A 14,458-nucleotide genomic window follows, 5' to 3' on the forward strand; every position below is an offset into this window, starting at 1 on the left:
AATCTTCATGTTTCTGTGAAAATACTCCTGCTGGTTTTATGGTACTTTTTGGTCTACAACAGATTTAGGATAATCATTGTATTTTTTCTGTGTTTTATTACGCGTACCACGTACCACAAGCACTATATATACAGCAACGTCACACAAACTCTATTTACACTATTATACAGAAGTTCTTCATTTCTCGTGAGGGCAGGCGACAATATAAAAGTTAGGCTATAAAACAGTAATGAATTGCACAAAAATACGGTGAACAAGGAAACTCATGCTTGGACTGAAGTCGTTTTCCAGTTGTTCGTTGTTAGATTTCTTTTCGTCTTGTCTTTTTCCATTGCCAACAACCTGGATAAACACACAAGTTAATAAGTGAACAAAAAGTAGGCTACATCATTTATTTGTTTGTACCTAGTTTGCCGTTGTTTACTTTGTCCATTGTCGCAGCCATGAGATTGCAGTCCATGAAAGAAGGAAAACAACTATATTTAGATTTTTTGGTTGTGCCTGCTTCGTTACTTCACACAAAAATAACGGCTCAACTCGCCCATGAGACTATAACGTTACATTTACCAATAAGGAAAAAACAAGTTTCGCAGTCCCGTATAATATTTCCCCGGGGAAGTACCTCGTACTCTACCAGTCTGTGCTGTTTGCGCTTCCAATCCCCTTTTTTTGCAAGGTCTTGTGAATGCACGTGCTAGGTTTTCAGGTTATCAAATCTTGTTTTTTAGATTTAATGCACATTTGCAGTGAAAATCTGACATAATCTTTTATGTGACGTTTAATCTAAGTTATAGGCATGTGGTTTAGCTGCTACGTCATGAAATTTACCAGGGGATTCACCTAGGAAAAAACTGAAAATAGCCTCTTGCTGTACGGTTACCAGCAGTTACTGGCAAACTAGCCTTAGGCTTTTCAAGTTTGATTGAGGCAAAGGTCAAAATGTAATGGGTGTATTCTTATATGGTAGTTGTTTGTAACCTTTTTATTTGTTTTTTTAGCCATAGATTGTTTTGTAACTGAGATAACTTCCTGTTTTGTCTCATTATGTCTGGTGCTAAGAACGCTTTCAATGGATGCACATTTGGGAACGACACCAAGATTTTTCAAAATGAAGGCGACGTACACAACTATAACGGCGAAAAGGCTCAAAGTAAATCAGTGTTTAAGTTATATTATTGCTTCAGTAGTCAGCACTAGACTCGGACTTAAATTAGTGACTAAATAAAAAAAATCACCGTGGAAGCTTACGTCGTAAAGACATATGATTGTCAAACGTTTGCAATAAATGTATTTTTACATTGTTGGTAATGTATTTAATCGAGCTTGGCTTCAAATTGAGTGTAACTTCTATAAAGGTAGTCCAGTAATTTGAGTTGTAGTTGCCGAGCGATTTGGCTATCAGCCACCAATTGTTTCCTCTACTGTTTTGTGATTGCCAAATCACGTTAATTTTTTGTCGTGTAACTTTGCACTTTGTTGCACCACAGTTGACAAGAGCGAACACAAACAGGTGATTGATATGAGGGACTCAAATGTTGAAAACTCAGTGCTTGGTGTCCAAGGGAATGTAAACATGAATGTTGGTAAGTTATAGTGCTGACGTTTCTCACTCCTTTTAGGTCCTATCAAATTTTTGCCTCTGATTTTGTAACCGATTTTGCTCAGTCACTGTTAGTAGCTACTGTTTCCATATGATAGATACTGTTATTGCATACTGACTTGGATTTTTAGCCTAGTCTATTAAAATGGTGATATAGATACGTAAATACTGTTATAAATTTGTAGATTCGACGGAAAAGAAAGGATAAACAGACTACGGTATTGACAAGCTGTACAGTGTAGCCTACATAGCCTACTGCCTTATTCACTGTACAACAATTCCTTCGGCATTCGTCAAAGGTGGCGCCCAATCATGTGCCAAAACACTCTTTTCTACTTGTGCCAAAACACTCTTTTCTACTTGTGCCAAAACACTCTTTTCTACTTGTGCCAAAACACTCTTTTCTACTTGTGCCAAAACACTCTTTTCTACTTGTGCCAAAACACTCTTTTCTACTTACTTGTTTTATTATCTACGGCCAAATTTGTTATGAATGACCAAATTAGGCCATTTTGGCGATTTTAGGTTTTTATAAATTCATATATGCACGTTTTTACAAACAAATTTCCATCTTAGTTTCTTCAGCGAGAACAATCATTCAAAAAAATCTGCCTTAATTTCACTTTGCCTCATTTTGAATCGAATAAAAAGAGATCAAGCCTCCTGTGTCGATGTGAACTTAAACACCGCCATTCATTCGAAACGAGCGGTTTTCAATCACTTTTGTCATGTCGTTCTGTGGATATTTAAAACCTTCGTGACTTTAATCAATCAAGAATACATCTTTGCGTAGACGTTTTAACAACCGATTCTGTCATATCAGGTCTTCAAGTGAGCTTGAACAAGTGTTCATGTAGGCACTACGGAAAAAAGATATTCAAGACGCGTGGCGTAAAGTCACAGAAAGCACACGGACCGGATCTAGGGGTCAGGTATTGAACTAATGCAAAGATATGGACTCTTTGGCGACGTTGGCCTATTGAATGTAAGAGTTTTAAGCTCAACGTCGACACAGCGTCCATGCCTTTGCGTTTGTTCAACACCTGACTCTTATAACCGGTTCTTTTCTGCCTAATAGTGTGCTATCTAAGACGTTATCCACGCGTTTTGGGTTTCCTCTATTTCTGTAGTGCATATATTAACACTGTTACAAACTCAATTAATAACCTACACTAATGACATTCACAGCGATTGTTGAAACGTCTGTATTACGATGTATCTGAAAATACAACCTCGTTGTCTGTTTTGTTTTTAATTATTCTACTTTTTAAGTCCGTCCGTGTATACTGTTCTCAAGTTTTGTGTGGCTTGCTTTGACAAGTACTGAAATTTAAATTTTTAGGATCAAAATCTGATCAAATGGTGCGTGTGATTGTAAATAAATTTGCAACATTGTTAACAAGACAAAAAAGAAAACGCCAAATGAGTTAACACTTTCTGAAATTTGAGACCTTCATTGCACACAAGCTGGCAAACATAATAATATATATAAGTGACTGTATGGTCGTCAGATTCGGCATGTTTATACAGGTAATACAGCTAATTGTAATACAGGGGTTTTTACCACTTTGCAAAAAAGTGAAGAATTTGCATAAGGTCACAAATACATTAAAATAAAATATGTGGTATTGACTTGGTGTTCATCTTAAGGCAGCTTTTCATTGCTGGTTGCAGACAGACCTACAACACGAGGGATAATAACATCCTGTGCTAAACCAAGCATTTCCTGGTTCCTAAAGTTCACGTTACAATGCTATTGGCTCACAGATGTTGGCATTTCTGGAATTTCTGTAACAACGAAAAGTCTTAAACTTTCACAATATCAGATGTGTTCTATTTTTGAGAAAACTCTTTCGAGCAGTCGATTTCTAAACTCAGAAGCGGGCTAACCTGAATACTGATGGGTCGTCATATATAGTTCAGACTGTAAAAGATAAAAGCATTGCAATTACGCATGTCACTTTGTGTTAATCAAATAACGTGAACTAATTGGAGAAAACGTTTTTAAATGGCAATTTCGGAATAAGCGGTGTACTGAAAAGAAGCCTCGTTTATCTAATGGAATTATACATTCTGCATAAATTTAAATACTGCATGTAAAAACAGTACGGAATAGCACAAAACACCACACTGTAGTGAAACACCAAACACCCTTTTGGTGGTGCAGGTACAACCAATTTTTTTTCAGTGTAGTGACACAGATTTAGGAATATATGGACTTGGTTTGGCATTTCTGATTGTTGTGTTGAACCAAATGGGGCAATACAAGTTGTTTTTTCAAGTACTTATGTTTGGGTTGTTTGTTTGGTGTAACCTAGTAGGTGGATCTAAGTTATGCCTCGTTGAACGTGGCGTTCCGTTTTGTTACGCGTGAAGTGCAAAACACAAAGTCTATCTTGCACCGACCGAAGCCCAACGAATGTATGTCAGCAGAGTAGAAACCATAATGTTAGCAGATAAACTTGGCATAAAGTATGTAACCCATTGTGGTCAATGGGTACGTTTGCGTATTCTGACTTTGGTGCATGTTAAGAGTAACCTACAGCGTTTTAAAATTGTTCTGTCATCTAATCTTTGTTTTTTCACTTAGCAGCTTGCTTAGACTTTTGTGTTGTAGCTGGCTTTTGTTTTTAGACTAGACTTTGCTAAAAACCGTTTTGGTATTCACATTGACCATTCGGTATCGGATAGTAGTTGAGACGCCATGGATAAAAAACAGACTCCTTCCGCGCGATTCATACCAAGTAAGTTTTGTCGTTGTTAAATTTAGTTGTTGCAAACTAGTGGTTATGATCAGGTAAACTTTTTAAAGTTGACAGTTAAATGTTTCTTATGAAGCAAATGTATTTTATGCTGCAACCTTATTTAAGTTAAATGCATACATTCGTATGTTTAAATGCAAGTCGCTTTAAGGTTAACAGTCTACTATTTTATTCATATAGTCAAGTATCCAACCAAAACCCCGAACCAGACAGCAAAGCCTAAACCACCTCCTTCAAACCCAAACCCGCAACCAAATAGAGGTACGGTATATTAGATGTTAGATGGCAATGTAAATGTGTTTATCTTAAGTGCTGAATAGGTGGCTCAGATGTGGTGTGAAATAGGATATTCATAATAAACAATATCACTGTCAAAACTAATTAATTCTTTGCTTGTTTTACTAGGAGGAGGCAATCCAGGTAGTGCCTTTGTGCCGACTCGTCGTGTATAATGAAGTCATGGACCAATTCATGTGGCTTTTTGTGTGTAAATAAATGAAAAGAGTGTTTTGTGGGCTTAATCAATCTTTTTCCTCAAGATTAAAGAGCTACTAGTATAAAATCAATTCATAGAAGTGTTACAAAATACTATACACGTGAGTGGCATATGATGAGAGAGGATAGAAGCTATTAAAAAGGCACGAGTACCTGTTACAAATGCGTTAGGCAGGTGCAGGGGACTTGTGTTCAAATTTGTTCGTTACAGATTGACCTATGCGGCATAAGGTATCGTACTATTTCAATCAAGTATTCCTGGGTTCTTGGTACGGTGTTGTGGATGTCAGCATATTTTGGAGGCTTAAAAAAGAAAGAAAAGACTTGAAATCTTGCAAGTTCCAAGTTTGTCGTTCTATTGTGTGTAGAAAATTCTTGGTTATAAATGTGTTGTATTATATTGTGACAAGACCGAAGACATTTCGCCTCGCTGTAAGTGAGTTCATGTTCGTTACGCGTAGCTGCAAGATATCGTAATATAAACAGATCCAAACAAAAAAGTTTTCTATGTGGCCAAGCGACCGTTGGCCTACAGCAGACCTGGGCATTTTACGGACCGCGGGCCCCAGCGGCTTCCCTGTCTGGCCCGCGTGAGGTGAAGTAAATAACACATAAATAAAAAACAGGTATAGTTATGCTGTGCATGAAATACGACACTATTGCTTTTATATTGAAAAAACTGTCATTGCTTTTTTATATATTGACGTAAGTGACGCACATGCGTAGGCAAACAGCTACATTTTTGATTTAAACTATATAATTGCGCGAATTCAGCGTGAACTAATCCACGCTCAAATGAACCTAAAATAATTAATACTGAACAGAATTAACTACACAGTGTTTTCGTGGCGTTGTGAAGTGCTTGCGTTTAATTCTTTTGTCCTTTTCTTATCGTGCATTCTACTAAGCGCATTCACTGTTATTTACCCTGATGAAGGCGACTTGTATAGGACGTCGAAACGTCGGCATAAAAAACAATTGCAAGAAGAGTTCTATACAGTTGATACTTGGCAGCAATAGATAAGTTGAAGGTATTGTTGGTTTGGCCCTATAACACAGGTCAGTTTTCTTCCCTTTTTAAAAACTAATTGCCCAACTCCTGCTTTATACAAGGAAACTTGCAAACAACTGGCTTATTTTTGCTAACATCAGTAACTTAGTATTGTGCTGTAGTTCGAACAATATGGATAAGCCAAACCCTTCATTTGAGAGCAAAGAGACAGGCAAAACAAGTAAGTTTTTGTCAATTTACTCAAATTATAAAGCAGTAGTCAGTAGTTAAACATTGCATTTTGGTTGCTTGTATAAGTTATTGCATTTCGTTACCTTTTTTAGTCCATTCAATTTCTGCTGCAAATTTACTAAGGTAGAATGTATACACCCGCATAATGTAAAAACATCGTTTACGTAAAACGGTCTTGTCATTGAAACACTTGTTTTCCCCTTGACAGTTGACAATCCAGCCAAAACCGATCCTAATCAGACACCGAAACCTAGGGCACCACCACCCGATCCAGACCGAAACACAGGTATATTAATACAACATGACAGTTATCAAGTCTAATGTGCTGAAAAGGTTGCTTAAAATAGGTGGTAATTCGAATAGGTATAGTTGTCATCATAATTACTTAACAAATAGGCTATTCAAAAATGCTATTCAAAAATGTAGAAACAACTTTGTGTCAATTATTTTTAGGATGAGGGAATATATTTGTAGGTGTATTTTTGCTTAAAGAGTATCATTATCAATTGTGTTTTTACCCCACAGGTGGAGGTAGCCCAGGTGGTTCGTTCATACCATCTTAACATGCATGAATGCTGAGAACCAAACTTCCTGATTTGTTTGTAATGAATTGAATAAAACAGCAATTATAAAAGCGTTTTCCTTTATTGTGCCCACTGTTTTACTAAAAAACTTCAGATATTTGATACACATTCGAGGTATTGTAAAGGCGTCACACCAAACAAAAAAAAACATATCTGGTTAAAATCGAAAAATCTACTAACACTATACCTCACCGCAGACCCAAGTTTAGCTAAATTTCAAAAATGGGCGCAAAGAGCAGCGACGCGCCTAACCCACATACAGACTTAAAAAAATCGATCGGAATTCGTCCACGAGAGTGTCGCGGATTCGAACCTCGTGAAAAAATCCAAAATGCTAACAATTAGGGATTAGGAAGAAGTTGAAAATTCAATAAAACCACTTTTGAAACCTAGTTTTTTATGTAAATTTTGTCAAAAATTAATTCCCAACCCCACTCATTTTTTTTTTTTTTTTTTTTTTTTTTTCACGGGGTTCGAACCCAGGACTCTCCCGGGGACGAATCCCGATCAGGTTTTTTATGTCTGTATATGGGTCAGGCGCGCCAGACCGTTCGGCCAAGTTCCTGCCCAACCCCACTCATTTTAAGCTGCTAAATTTATAATTCAGCTTATTGCGCCACCTGTCAAGATTTAGATAAATATGGGTCAGCTGTGAGGTAGGGTGTTGAAACCTCTACCGCTTAAGTCACCCCTTTTGCTTGCCAATGTGCAAAGAGCTATTTTACGGCAAAATGTGGCTTCAACTATGTGTATTATCTTTCTTGCTGATGTTATTACTTGCCACAACAAAGATAGTATGACTTTATTATTTTTTGAAACTAAAGTTTTTACGAGGGGGAGTTTTTTTCTGGGTTGCTACACCGTGACAACTTTTTCAGTTCCTCTTGTCATGGATCACTGCCTTGCAAAGGTTGAATACGTTAGCACGTTCTACTACTTTTGTGTTGTGTTAAAAAACTCTTTTGTTGTTTTTCAATGCTGTTCAAGTTTACCTGTCTGCTTGTAAACGATTTTGAATTGTGTACTGCATTTTTTTTACTATACTGCTTCTGTTTGCTTCTTTCCACTACTGTTTTATTACTGATGACCCTGTTTTCCATTAATGCGTTTAGTCTTTTTCGGACTGTCGCCTGATTGTCGAAAAATACAAAAAAAAAATACAAAAAAAAATAAAAAAGGGTATGGCGCAAGATTCTCAAGGGTAAAAGATGTTTGACCTCGGCTCGATTAAGGGATATAGTTGCATTTAGAAAAACGTTAGCTCTTTGTCCCCTTAAGTATGGTGCCTCGATTTGTTTCCAATCCGCCACTACGCTAACTTGGGAATATTGCCGTTAAACGCAAAGTTACCTCAGGAATTTTACCTAAGTGGTTTACAGTGTACGTTGTGCTTTGCTGAAGGTGACGTCAAGGTTCACTTTTGTAACTCATGATTGCTTTACAAAGTGCCCTACGAGTACAAAACACAAAGCTAAGAGCAGCCTATTGTTTTTTTTCAAATTCTGTATGTTCTTTCGTCTTTGTTTTTTGACCCTACATTGTTCTACGCCCTCTGAGTTTTGACTGGCTTTTGTTTTTAGGTTAGATTTTTTCTGTGTTGTAAGGTTTATGTGTTCTGACTTACAACTAATTACCATCTTGGTGTTAACGTTGGCGGTCAGGCATCAGGTAGTCTAGTAGTTTAAACAACATGGATAACAAACAACAGACTTCTCCTGGGCGATACATAGGTAAGTATAATCGTTGTAAAGTTATTCGTTGCAAACTATTGGTTATGATCAGGTCAATTTCCTAAGATGGTACTTTTCCTTACAAAGCCAATGCATTTTATGCTGCAACCTAATTTATATTCATTCTTACATTGATATGAATAAGTATGTGTCATGTCATAACAGGCTACAGGAATCAGCCTGTGTAACAGGACCAAGGTAACCGACTGATCTTTCTCGATCAGCGTCAGTGCAATCTTTTATTTGTGAAAAAGAATTTTGCCTGTTTTGGCATCGTCAGTTTCCATCGGAAAGAATTTTTTTTTGTATTTCATATTCATATGAGAATATGCAGGTTGCCTCGAGGTTAACAGTGTACAATTTTATCCATAGTCCAGATACCAACCAAAACCCCGAACCAGGCACCGAAGCCTAAAGCACCTTCAAACCCAAATCCACAACCAAGAGGTACAGTATATTATATATTAATGTAAATGTAAATGTGTTTGTTTGTGTCATGCGGAATAGATTGCCAAGATTTTGTGTGAATTAGGATATTCTTTGTGAAAATAATATAACTGTCAAACCAAATTAATTCTTTGCTTGTTTTACTAGAAGGAGGCAATCCAGGTGGTGCCTTTGTGCCGTCCCGTCTTCCATCATAACGAAGTCATGGACCAATTTCGCAGTCTTTTGTGTGTAAATAAATAAACAAAAAGTGTTTTCCGAAATTGGCCAATCTTTTTCTGTAATTTTTTAATTTCAGAGCCCCACATTAAACTAAATTCTGGCAACAATACCGGCTTTAAATTGCACGTTTTTATCGTCTACTCCAGTCAGGGTTTTTTAAGGTTTGGTTTGGGTGACCGATAAGTAGTTTTAAGAGACCGCAAGTGTTTCATTTAAGTACCAAGAACTGTAGTTGTAGTTGCAAGTCCAAATTTTTGGGACCGTTTCGGTCCCCCAAAACACCCAAAAAAAACACTGACTCCAGTGGTTCTTAAACTGTGCGCCCTGGTGCGTCGTTTAAATTTTTCAAAGGCGTCGCAAAAAAGTTTTGTTTCATGGCTTTTTGTTGTTGTATCAATAAATCCAACTTTAATACTAAGTTTCCACATTAACTTTTATTTGCTGGTGCGTCGCAAGTCCAGAAAAATTTGTCCAGGGGCGTCGCAACAAAAAACGTTTGAGAACCACTGGTCTACTCTATAGCAATGTCAAGAGCTTTTGTTATCGAAACCAATTAATAAAAGCGAGGAGACATGTGTTCAAGTTTGTTAGTTACAGATTGATCTGTGGCATATAAGGTATAGTGTCGTCTTATTCTGAACCAAGCATTCCGGGTGTTAGGTACAGTGTTGTTAATGTCGGCCTACATTGGAGGCTTAAAAAAGAAAAGGATTAAACTTTCGCACTAAACGTTGTTTCAAGTTTGTCATTCTATTTTAGACAATTCTTGATAAAACGGTCGCTTTGTAAATATTACTGCAATCTGATAACAATGTTAAAGTCTAACCAAGTAAGTTTTTATAATCACTGTAGTAATGTATTGCAACAATTTCAAACCAGTTGTTGTCAGTAGCTCAACAATTCAGTTTATCTGGTACGTTTTGGGTGCTTTGTTAGTCTTTTCTTAGTTTTGAACTTTTGGTGCAGACTTTATAAATAAGTATATACACATGCACAGATGAGCGGATCGTCTGCAAACAGCCTTTTAATTGAATCTTCTGTTTCCCTATAACAGTCAAGCATCCAGTCAAAACCCAGAATCAGACAGTGGAACCTAAAGTACCACCATCCAATCCAAATTCTCAACAAAATAGAGAAACAGCGGTAAAATATGGCAATTACTATGTCTTACATGCAGTTGAGAATTACTAAACAAGTATTCAAAAATGCACAAACAACTTTAAGTCACTGATGTTTACGACCAGGATATATATTTTTAGGTATGTATTTCGCTTCAAGAATGTCGTTAGCAATGGTGTTTTTACTACAGGTGGGAACAACCCAGGTGCTTTCGTTCATACCAACGTGCATGAACAGTGAAAAACAAACTTCCTGATTTGTAATGAAGTGAACGAAAAGAAGCAATTATAAAAGCGTTTCACTTTTGCCAGGTCAACTGCTAAAATATATTCAGATTTTGTCATGAGAAATGTTCGAGGTACTGTAAAGGCGTCACACCAAAAAGAAAACAATAGGCGGTTTGAACTACTTATTTTTAATGTCTGCAAAAATGTGTAAGAGACTTTACGGCGATGCTTCAACTCGTCTGTTCTGTTATACATTTAAGCACAAGTAGTTTATTGAAAAGGGGAGTTTATATGAAACGAGAAAGGATAAAAGTAAAGTTCTACTGATTGGGGTTTGGGAAAAATCCATCTTGAAACGTGTGTCCCCAAGATTTTGTAAAGATTCACGAGAGCAAAGATGAAAATACTTACCACAACACAAGTAGTAACTGATATGTTAAGTAAAACTATTTAACAAGTCAGGCAATTCGCACTAGCAAAAAAATCATGAATAGCTTTGCCAAAGTAGTGATATAAATATCGTCTAAGATCCAGTGAAAACTTAAAATTTAGAGAATTTTGAATACATTTAGAATTTTAGACCTGAATATAATTTTTTTGGCACGCTTGGCTAGGTTTAAATCAATGTTTATGCAAATCGTACGTATTTACTGGGTTGCTACACGGTTACACAGTTTTTCAGTTCCTCTCGTCACAGTTCACTGCACCGCCAAAATATATTACATCTGCAACAATGATAAACTTCTTAAAAAACTGTGAGCGACACAAGGTTAATCTAAGTGACTACGAGTTAGTAATATTTTTATTTAAGTGTTGTTTTGCCACAAAGCTTAGAAACAGGTTTCTCACTTTGAACAAATAAATTACTCGTCAGCGTCAAAACAAAATCGACACAAAAAGTGCTTTTGTGTTTTATTTGCTAGAAATAGGGCCAGGCAGATGAAAAATTACATCTTTTAAACCCGAAACAACCTGTGTTTAATTCATGTCTGCTCAAAGCAACAATAACAGTGGAGATGTAAACTACTACAGTGCTGGGGTAATAAACGGTAAGAAAAAAACGCTTTGTACTCTTTACGTTCAAACCGATGCTTATAATTTTTTTTTTTTTTCAGTACAGCTTGTAATTTGTAAATGTCCCGTAACAGAAAATGTCAATATACCTCTTAAATGTAAAGAAGAACTACTGGCCCCAATGGTAAAGAACTATTCATTCACTGTTTTTAAATCGTGTCTTTCGGTGTTGTAACAGTGGTATTGTTGGTGCGGTTAAGTTTTTCGTTTTATTGGACACAAATCAGAAGCCACAGTTCGAGCCAGGCCGACAACTTTATTAATTCTGACATAGTTAACTCCCGAAGAGACGAACAGCATGTAGACATGAGAAGCGCAACCCTTAACGATTCAGCAGCTGCAGTACAAGGAGATGTAAATCGCTCCAAACGTGAACGTGAACGTGATAAAAATGATGGTAACTGTTTCAAACAGATTTTTCTTGTATCTTGCGTATACTTATTACGTTTCAGACTTTGGACAACAATAATCGTATGTGCTTTGGTCACACTCCGGTTTATGCGCGACTATGGTTTTTAAGGTTATATACATCATTACCAGCTCCCAGGGTACACTAAAACCCGCTATGAGCAACGTTAGACTAACATACTGTTACCACACACCAGTTCATGTTGTACAATGTACAGCATACACTTTTTAACAAGCATAATATTAGAGGGGCATTTGTCCTGATTTTAATGTTTCCTTTCTTTGTGGGTTAATAATGGTGCAAGCGTTTGGCGTAGGGAACCAGTTTCTTTTCTGACCTGCACACAATTTAATGTGGTCAATCTTTAACCGATCTCTTTAACCTTTTTGAAACAAACACTGTGACAACGGATACACAAATAAAGACACGGGCATTGTGACTTTTTATTAGGGTTTTCTAAGTTTTATGACAAGGAACCAACCTAAGCAAACAGAACTTGTCTTGTGTGGGTCTGTGCCGTTTGGGTTAATGGCATGTCGTAATGATTTTAAACAACGCGGACCAAAGAAATCTGTTGCTGCAAGGCATGATGTTAAGTAATGCTTTTCCAGCAGTTTTTGTCATTAATAATTACCGACGTTTCGACGTCCCATACGAGACGCCTTTATCGGATAATGGCTTATTTTGAAAGACTAACTTCTAATAATGCTACAAAAGAAACAAAACACACACAAAAGCAGCATTCGTTTATGATATGTCATTACATCAAAATTCAACAAAACTTGGCTACACGCCATTAACGGGTGCTATTGGCCTTGCCTTTGCACTCCGGGCTGCGCCGTCGTTGTCTACTATTTGCGAACCTCTTGCCTAAAGGCTTCTCGATTATTTATTACATTAACTGCTGGAAGAGCAATACGCTTTTATTGTGGAATAAACTCGATTATTTTAAATTTGCAGAGCAGCACCCTTCTGACGATTTTAATCTGTACGACGAAAGTCCACGCTCAGTCCACTATAGCGACAACGATTTTGGTGTTTCACCTTTTTTGTCCACGCCAGCATACATACCTGGTTTCAAAGCACCACCGAGAAGGGCAGTATTAGTGCATAGGCATGTTCCTGTTAGCACAAACCACTTTGGCTTAGCACACTCAAGGTCTTCTCAGCCCCCTATTGCTTTGCCCGCCCGGTCCCCGCCGCCAGGAGCAGGTTATAGATCTGGCGTTATGCACGCTCGACCTATTCCTGGTCGTCCAATGGCTCCTATGTATAGTTCACCGTCGCAACATTTTCACGGCGCTTCTCATGGAAGGATTAATCCCATGAGCGGAGGAGGTCATTTTCGGCGATAAAGATGACCACAGTGATATTTAAATATACAAAATGCAATATATTCATCACGTACAAACTGACTGGTAATTTTTTCAAGCTACTGTTACGGTCGATGTCTTGCGTTATAAATGTTGTATGTATGTCGCATACAGTCACAATCAATAGTTGTTTTTTTATGGTTCATTTGGTAAACATGCTTTTTGTGTGTTTGGACTTTAAATATATTACTCAACTGTGACTCTGCTTTTGTTACCATTCAAAGAAATTGTCTTTTCAATCCAACGGCGCATAATTTTAATTAGAGTATAGCTGTTGTTGTATGAATCAGGGTCAAGAGGGAGCGGTTCCAGTTTACAAAATAGGGTTTATTAGGGCAATACCACGTTAAATGTAATTTTGAAGGTCGTTGAGACCTAAGATAAAAAGTTTTGGGTTCAAGGCCTGATGTTGTGGTTGTACGTTTTTCCAAATAAAAAATCTAACAGGTGGATACGTAGATGTTCTGGAGAAATATTCCCTAACACGGGTGGTTAGATTCTAGGGCCCCCGCGACTGGTCTCACCATCGTTTCCCCCCCAGTCGTGTTATACTCTCTCTGCGCCACACTCACTTTCTTGTGAGCACCCGACACATAACGCCTTGTAATACGGTGTAGCTGCAGCGCGTTCAACTACTATCCACCAATTGTGCCCGACACTTTTTTGTGCTTCATAACGTCTTAACGTTGCGCAGCTATTTCCAGCTTGGTGATTGTTTTTAGTGCAATTTTGTTGCTATGTTGTCTTTCACCAAGCGAAATAAACTCAACTTAACTCAAATACGACGTTATTTAACACAATTTTTTATGACCGCACGAGGTCGTACAAGCGCTAGTTGTGCAACCTCTTTAAAATGGGTTTTTACCACCCATACAAGCATATTTGTTAGTGGTGTTTAAGAGCAAAGACTTTGCGAGGACATCGACCATTGTGTTGTAAAATATTGCGACTTAGGCACAGCAAACCTTACGCAACAAAGCGGAACAAAACTACAGTGAAAAGGGGGAACCGAAACTTTCACGCCGTAGTCGTTCTAGCTGCCAAGCCTTGTGATCAAGCAGATTAAAATTCAAAAATCACTATCAAAAACTAGGTTGTATGAATTTGCACAGTACATAAACAACTTATTAAGCAAAAATTAACCCAAAAACGTAGCTGCTGTGGCATTAATTC

At 37.4% G+C, this 14,458-nt stretch overlaps 3 long non-coding RNA genes across 3 annotated transcripts; all 3 read left to right on the top strand.

Annotated features, from left to right (window-relative positions):
- The first annotated feature begins 966 nt into the window (after window positions 1-966).
- LOC145229123 (uncharacterized) lies at window positions 967-2,855 on the top strand. The gene is made up of 3 exons (XR_013860365.1): window positions 967-1,150; window positions 1,488-1,583; window positions 1,786-2,855. It is a non-coding gene; the product is annotated as an uncharacterized LOC145229123 (long non-coding RNA).
- A 3,175-nt stretch (window positions 2,856-6,030) lies between these two features.
- On the top strand, window positions 6,031-6,728 carry LOC145227831 (uncharacterized). The gene is made up of 3 exons (XR_013859989.1): window positions 6,031-6,089; window positions 6,309-6,386; window positions 6,626-6,728. It is a non-coding gene; the product is annotated as an uncharacterized LOC145227831 (long non-coding RNA).
- Window positions 6,729-8,332: 1,604 nt separating this feature from the next.
- On the top strand, window positions 8,333-9,659 carry LOC145230467 (uncharacterized). The gene is made up of 3 exons (XR_013860667.1): window positions 8,333-8,414; window positions 8,787-8,861; window positions 9,009-9,659. It is a non-coding gene; the product is annotated as an uncharacterized LOC145230467 (long non-coding RNA).
- The last annotated feature ends 4,799 nt before the right edge of the window (window positions 9,660-14,458 follow it).

Source organism: Phallusia mammillata, chromosome 5, assembly GCF_965637545.1.
Source record: "Phallusia mammillata chromosome 5, kaPhaMamm4.hap1.1, whole genome shotgun sequence".
NCBI classification, from domain to species: Eukaryota; Metazoa; Chordata; class Ascidiacea; order Phlebobranchia; family Ascidiidae; genus Phallusia; species Phallusia mammillata.